This window comes from Colobus angolensis, unplaced genomic scaffold, assembly GCF_000951035.1.
Source record: "Colobus angolensis palliatus isolate OR3802 unplaced genomic scaffold, Cang.pa_1.0 Scaffold27, whole genome shotgun sequence".
NCBI classification, from domain to species: Eukaryota; Metazoa; Chordata; class Mammalia; order Primates; family Cercopithecidae; genus Colobus; species Colobus angolensis.
In genome coordinates this window covers 15,341,402-15,348,219 of record NW_012115932.1, presented here as the reverse complement: position 1 = coordinate 15,348,219, position 6,818 = coordinate 15,341,402, and the positions used below count along the sequence as shown (strand labels likewise).

Genomic DNA, 6,818 nt, shown 5'->3' with positions numbered 1-6,818 from the left:
CAGGCTGAGCATTTCACGTCTTCAGTAGAGAACTGCTGGATAGACACTGGGTACCTGCATGCCTCCGACCAGTGTGCAACCTCAGGCTGAGTAGCAGTGAACTCAGGAGCTGGAGCAGTCCATTCACCATTAAATCCAAAATTCCTCTGTCGTCTGTGGTCATAGCTTTTTCAGCAGTAGCCTGTTCTTTTTTTCATTTCTTTTCTGTTTATTTTTTTGAGACGGAGTCTCGTTCTGTTACCCAGGCTAGAGTGTGGAGTGCAGTGGCACGATCTTGGCTCACGGCAACCTCCACCTCCCGGGTTCAAGTGATTCTCCTGTCTCAGCCTCCCAAGTAGCTGGGACTACAGGCATGTGCCACCACGCCTGGCTAGTTTTTTGTATTGTTAGTAGAGACGGGGTTTCATTGTGTTAGCCAGGATGGTCTCCATCTACTGACCTCATGATCCACTGGCCTTGGCCTCCCAAAGTGCTGGGATTACAGGCATGAACTTTTCAATCTCTTTAGGGTCTCTGTAGAAGCAGAGATCAGGCATGACCTCTTGTGGGTGTTCATAGGAGACAGTGCCAGGCATATGCAGAACTCCCTTAGCCAGCACTCCCCACATCAGACCCCCTGAGAGAGCTCCATTGTTGCATGGGATGGAAATATCCACACAGCGCAGAGGAGAACCTGTGTTCCACAGACGTATGGTAGGTAGGTTATCATGAGATGCCTCTGTGAGAGGCCAGTGGCTACGCTGGGATCAGTATCTACCAACAGATGCAGTTCCCAGAAGGCTGCCTGGACCTGGTTAGTGAAGGTTCCAGGAGTGAAGTGGCCAGCAATAGGAGTGGCTCCTGTGGCAGCAGCAAAGCTTAACTCAGTCCACTGACCAGGATTCCAGGAGGATGTGAGACTGACATCAGAAGGGTTTTAATTTTTTTTTGGACAGGATGTAGAACATATTGGTGAATATTAAGAGGGGGCAGCACAGTGGAAGCCTTCATGAGTGCAGGGCCCGCCACTTGTCCAGAGGGCCACAACTGGGGGATGTACTTGACCCCACAGCCATCTGGGATGAGCCGCTTCTCAGCCACCATGTCTTCAAATGTATCAGCATTGAACTTGATGAAGCCCCACTTCTTTGAGATGTGGATCTTCTGGTGGCCAGAAAACTTGAATTTGGCCCTGCGCAGGGCCTCAATCACATGCTCCTTGTTCTGCAGCTTGGTGCAGATGGACATGATAACTTGGCCAATGCGAACCCTGGCCACCGGTCCCTGGGACTTTCCAAAGGCACCTCGCATTCCTGTCCGGAGCCCACACTGGGGTAGTGCAAAGTCAGAAACTTGAACATCCATCACCTGTCTCCAAGGTCCCTTAGAGCAACCCATACAATAAACAGGCTGCATACACTACCAAGGAAGCTGCTGTTTGTAGCGACTGCACACTGGGTCCCCATAAGGAAAGGAACTCAGTCAGCTTAATTGGCCGCAGAATCAGAAGGGTTTTCAATGGCAACAACGGTACGAGCTGCCAACAGAATCAGATTCTTCAAATTTAGGATGTAAATGCTGTCACTTTTCCTTTTTTTTTTTTGAGACAGAGTTTCACTCTTGTTGCCCAGGCTGGAGTGCAATGGTACGGTCTCGGCTCACTGCAACCTCCACTTCCTGGGTTCAAGTGATTCTCCTGCCTCAGCCTCCCGAGTAGCTGGGATTACAGGCATGCACCATCATGCCCAGCTAATTTTGTATTTTTCGTAGAGATGGGGTTTCCCCATGTTGGTCAGGGTGGTCTCGAACTCCCAAGCTCAGGTAATCCACCGCCTCAGTCTCCCAAAGTGCTGGGATTACAGGCGTGAGCCACCGTGCCCAACACTTTTCCTTTATAGATATACTGTTCCATCTGGAACCAGGTTGGTGCCACCTAAGTGGGTTCCTGCTGCAAGAAACTAGAGGACATTCCTCTCCTTCATTTGCAGGACATCGAGGCTCTGGACATTGTGGAAATTTCCCTTTAAGTTATGATAAGAATGCAGAAGAGCGCTGTATGGCCCCCTCTATGGGTAGCATGAAGAACCTACAGAATGTTAAATGGGGTCTTACTGATTATCTCAGGCTCCCGGTTCAGTCTCCAGTCTGAGGAAAATAGCTGACCCGTCTCCCTCTTTCTAAAGTGCACCAATCAAGCTTAACCTACTAGAAGTTGCTAACCCATCCTATGGCATATAGTTCATTACATATCTCCAGACCATAGAGAAGAGTAACCAAGAGTCATTGAGGAGACTGATCCGAGGAGACAGAGGATTTCTTTGGAAGGAATTACTGGCCTAGAGGTGAGGGCTATTCCTACCCTGGACCTGAAGTCAAGTCAGAAGGCTCCATTAGCCGAAGTGCTGTCCTGTACTGGAGCAAAAGATGCTGAGAGAGATCTGGAAAACGTGACCTGTGTCTCCTGGAGTTAAGGGAGTGCAGAGTCCGCTTCCCAACTCTTTTTTTTTTTTTTTGAGAAGAAGTCTCGCTCTGTTGCCCAGGTTGGAGAGCAGTGGTGCGATCTCGGCTCACCTGCCACTTCTGCTTCCTGGTTCAAGCAATTCTCCTGTCTCAGCCACCTGAGTAGCTGGGACTACAGGCATGCACCACTACTCCCAGCTCATTTTTGTATTTTTAGTAGACACAGGGTTTCACCATGTTGGCCAGGCTGGTCTTGAACTCCTGGCTTCAAGTGATCCACCCACCTCGGCCTCCCAGAGTGCTGGGGTTACAGGCGTGAGCCACCATGCCTGGCCAATGCTTCCCAACTCTTGCCTGGAAAAGTCTGAAGGCCAGAGGCTGGCTAGAGCTACCTGTGTTGGCAAAGAAAAGAAAGGACTATGGTGAGCTTGACTGCACTTCCAGAAGTAACCAGCTTAGAGAATTCTGAAAAGGACCTTACCAAGAGAATTTTACCTACTGGGTGAGGCAACACCAGGCTACAAAGGCTGATTTTTTACCCCTAGATTGATTGATTGATTGATTATTTTATTTTGTAATGACAGGATCTCCCTATATTGCCCAGGCTGGTCTTAAACTTCTGGCCTCAAAATGATCCTTCCTGCCTCATCCTCTCAAAGTGCTGGGATTACAGGCATGAACCACTGCATTCGGCCTCCAGATTTAAATACGTTGCAAAAATAGTACCAGAAAAAATTCCTTATACTTTTTGTCCAGATTCCTCAAATATTAACATTTTGCATAACCGTAATACATATATAAAAGCCAGGAAATTAACACTGATACAGCACTATGATCTGATCTATAGACCTAATTCAAATTTTACCAGCTGTCCCACTGATCTTTTTCTGGTTCAGCATTCAGTGCAGCATCTCACCACACATTAAGTTGCATGTCTCCTTAATCTTCTGTAATCTGGAACTGTTCCTCAGCCCTTTGTCTTCCATGACCCTGACATTTGTAAAGATAACTGGCCACTTACCTTGCACAATAGCCCGCATCTGGGGTTTGGCTGAGGTTTCCTCGTGACTAATTGCAGTTCTGCATTTTTGTTGTGAATATCAGAGGAGCCATGCTATGTCCTGTGTGCATCATGTCAGGAGGCACATGATATTTTTCCCATTTCTGGGGATGTTCACTTTGATCACTCAATAGGGTGATGTCTAGAGGTTTCTCCACTACAAAGTTACTCTTTCCCCTTTGTAATTAATAAGTATTTTGTGGGAAGATCTTTAAGACTAAGTAACTATCCCATTTTCTATATTATTTTACCTACTCATCCTAGCTTCTGTTGAAGTGTTTTTACCTAAAAAAGTTATTAGCATAGTATTTGCCAAACAATGCTTTTCAATGTCTATTTGCTAGTTGGAATTCTACTGTAAGGAAGAACTTTTCCATCTTATCTCTATATTTATTTATGTCAGGATGGATTCATGATTCTTACTTTATTCTATGTGTTGTAATGTATTACTGTTAGTATTTACTTTCTTTTTTCTTTCTCTCTGTCCTTTTTTTTTCTTTTGAAACACGGTCTTGCTCTGTTGCCCAGGCTCAAGTGTGGTGGCACAATCATGGCTCACTGCAGCCTTCACCTTCCAGGCTCAAGCAATCCTCCCACCTCAGCCTCCAGAGTAGCTGGGACTACAGGTGCGCACCACCACACCTGGCTAAGTTTTAAATTTTTTGTAAAGCTAGGGTGTCACTGTGTTGCCCAGGCTGGTCTCGAACCATGGGTTCGAGAGATCCTTCCATCTTGGCTCCCCAATGTGCTGGCATTACAGATGTGAGCCACCAGGCCCAGCCTGCTCTCTTGCTTAAACTGTTTAAGGTTTGGCCATTGGAACCCCTTCAAATGGGCCCCTGTGTCCTTTTGACACATCCCATCATTTTGTGTGTGTGCAGTTCCTATTTTCTGTTGCACATTAATTTTGTACTTTCCCTGCCCTAGCACTGAAATCAGCCACTTCTTCAAGGAGATGTAATTCCTTTCATTGGCTAATGGTATTTAGAAATCCAGACCTGGGTGCTAGTTGTATTCATTGGTTGTAGGATGCATGCACACACACACACACACACACACACATGCACACACACTCTAGTTCATACCTCCAATTGCAAACCACAATAATAGGTTTCATGCAGCCTTTCCCATTTCTTATTTTAACTGCTTTCTCTGACAAAGAGAAATTTAGCTTTCATTGTCCATAACACATTTATTTTCTCCAATACACATAAATTAGTTTCAGAGATGCTAATATATGTAGCCATAAGAAAAACTACTATGTATAATACTTATGCTCAATATTTTTCTTTGGCCTTATAGGACATAGCCAAAAATGCTCTTTTCCAGAGTTACTTAGGGTAGTTATTTTCTTCCTCCATCCCCAGTGTGGTTTGGTATTCATTTTTGTTACAGCCAGGTTTTTTTTTATTTTTTATTTTTATTTTTTGAGATGGAGTCTCGCTCTGTTGCCCAGACTGGAATACAGTGGCAAGATCTCAGCTCACTGCCATCTCTGCCTCCCAGGTTCAAATGATTCTCCTGTCTCAGCCTCCCGAGTAGCTGGGATTACAGGTGCACGCCACCACGCCCGGCTCATTTTTTGTATTTCAGTAGTGATGGGGTTTCACCATTTTGCCCAGGCTGGTCTTGAACTCCTGAGCTCAGGCAATCCACCCGCCTTGGCCTCCCAAAGTGTTAGGATTACAGGCGTGAGCCACTGCGCCCAGCCAGTTTATTGTTTTCGTTTGTATTCCATTTGGGGCCCTATCCTATCTTTGCTGATTACATTTCTATTCATTTTTAAGTATGTGAAATATTTACATGGTTCTAAAAATCAGAAATATACAAAAAGGATGGCTCAGAGCAGTATCACTTCCCTTATCCTTTCTACCCTATTCCTGTCTACTGCCTATAAATTACCAATCTCATTTATTTCTCTGTTTTTTTGAGACAGACTCTTGCTCTGTCACCCAGGCTGGAGTGCAGTGGAGTGCTCTCAGCTCACTCCAGCCTCTGCCTCCCAGGTTCAAGCAATTCTCATGCCTCAGCCTCCTGAGTAGCTGGGATTACAGGCGCCCACCACTGCGACCTGCTAATTTTTGTATTTTTAAGAGACAGGGTTTCACCACGTTGGCCAGGCTGGTCTCAAACTCCTGACCTCAGGTGATCTGCTCGCTTTGGCCTCCCAAAGTGCTGGGATTAAGGCGTGAGCCACTGCACCTGGCCCAATTGTTACAGGAAAGTGGCCCCGATCTAGACCCCAGTAGAGGGTTCTTGGATCTTCTGCAAGGAAGAATTCAGGGCGAGTCTGCAGTGCAAAGTGAAGGCAAATTTATTAAGAAAGTAAAGGAATAAGAGAATGGCTACTTCATAGACAGGGGAGCCCTAAGGGCTGCAGGTTCCCCATTTTTATGGTTATTTCTTGATAATATGCTAAACAAGGAGTGGATTATTCATGCCTCCCCTGTTTAGACCATATAGGGTAATTTTCTAACGTTGTCATGGCATTTGTAAACTGTCATGATGCTGGTGGGAGTGTGGCAGTGAGGACGACCGGAGGTCAGTCTCGTGGCCGTCTTGGTTTTGGTGGGTTTTAGTCAGCTCCTTCAGTGCACCTGTTTTATCAGCAAGGTCTTGATGACCCGTATTTTGTGCTGACCTCCTATCTCATCCTGTGACTTAGAATGCCTTCACCGCCTGGGAATGCAACCCAGTAGGTTTCAGCCTCATTTTACCCAGCCCCTATTCAAGATGGAGTTGTTCTGGGTCACATGCCTCTGACACAAACTGATGTTTCTAGATTATTCTTCTTGTGTTCTTTTTTGCACAGTTGAGCTGTAGAGATGAGATTAGGGTAAGATGTATAAGGAACTCACCTTGGGCACAAAACTGGGGCGGTGTCAAAAAATCAGTAGCCAGGATAAATAATATTTTAATGCAACGTTTTAAAAATCGAAATGAATGCAAAACAATCCATGATAACAAAATATCAAAAATTTGAATAAATGTCACTGCTGTGCTGAGCCATATTGGAACCAGAAGCAAAAGGAAAAGTTTTCTCCTTCTCCAAAGTTTTTTGAGAAACTGAGTCTCAAAAAAGTTAATCCCAGCACTTTGGGAGGCCAAAGCGGGTGGATCACTTGAGGTCAGGAGTTCGAGACCAGTCTGGCCAACATGGTGAAACCCCGTCTCTACTAAATGTACAAAAATTAGCTGGGCGTGGTGGTGGGTGCCTATAATCTCAGTTACTTGGGAGGTTGGGGCAGGATAATTGTTTGAACCCAGGAGGCAGAGTTTGTGGTGAGCTGAGATTGCGCCACTGCACTCCAGCCTGGGT

The 6,818-nt window shown here is 45.7% G+C and overlaps 1 pseudogene across 1 annotated transcript; it reads right to left on the bottom strand.

Moving 5' to 3' along the window:
* Positions 1–929: 929 nt before the first annotated feature.
* Positions 930–1,344, bottom strand: LOC105515882 (annotated as a pseudogene). The gene has a single exon (XR_001002408.1). The product of XR_001002408.1 is annotated as a 60S ribosomal protein L10-like (transcript).
* Between the last annotated feature and the right edge of the window lie 5,474 nt (positions 1,345–6,818).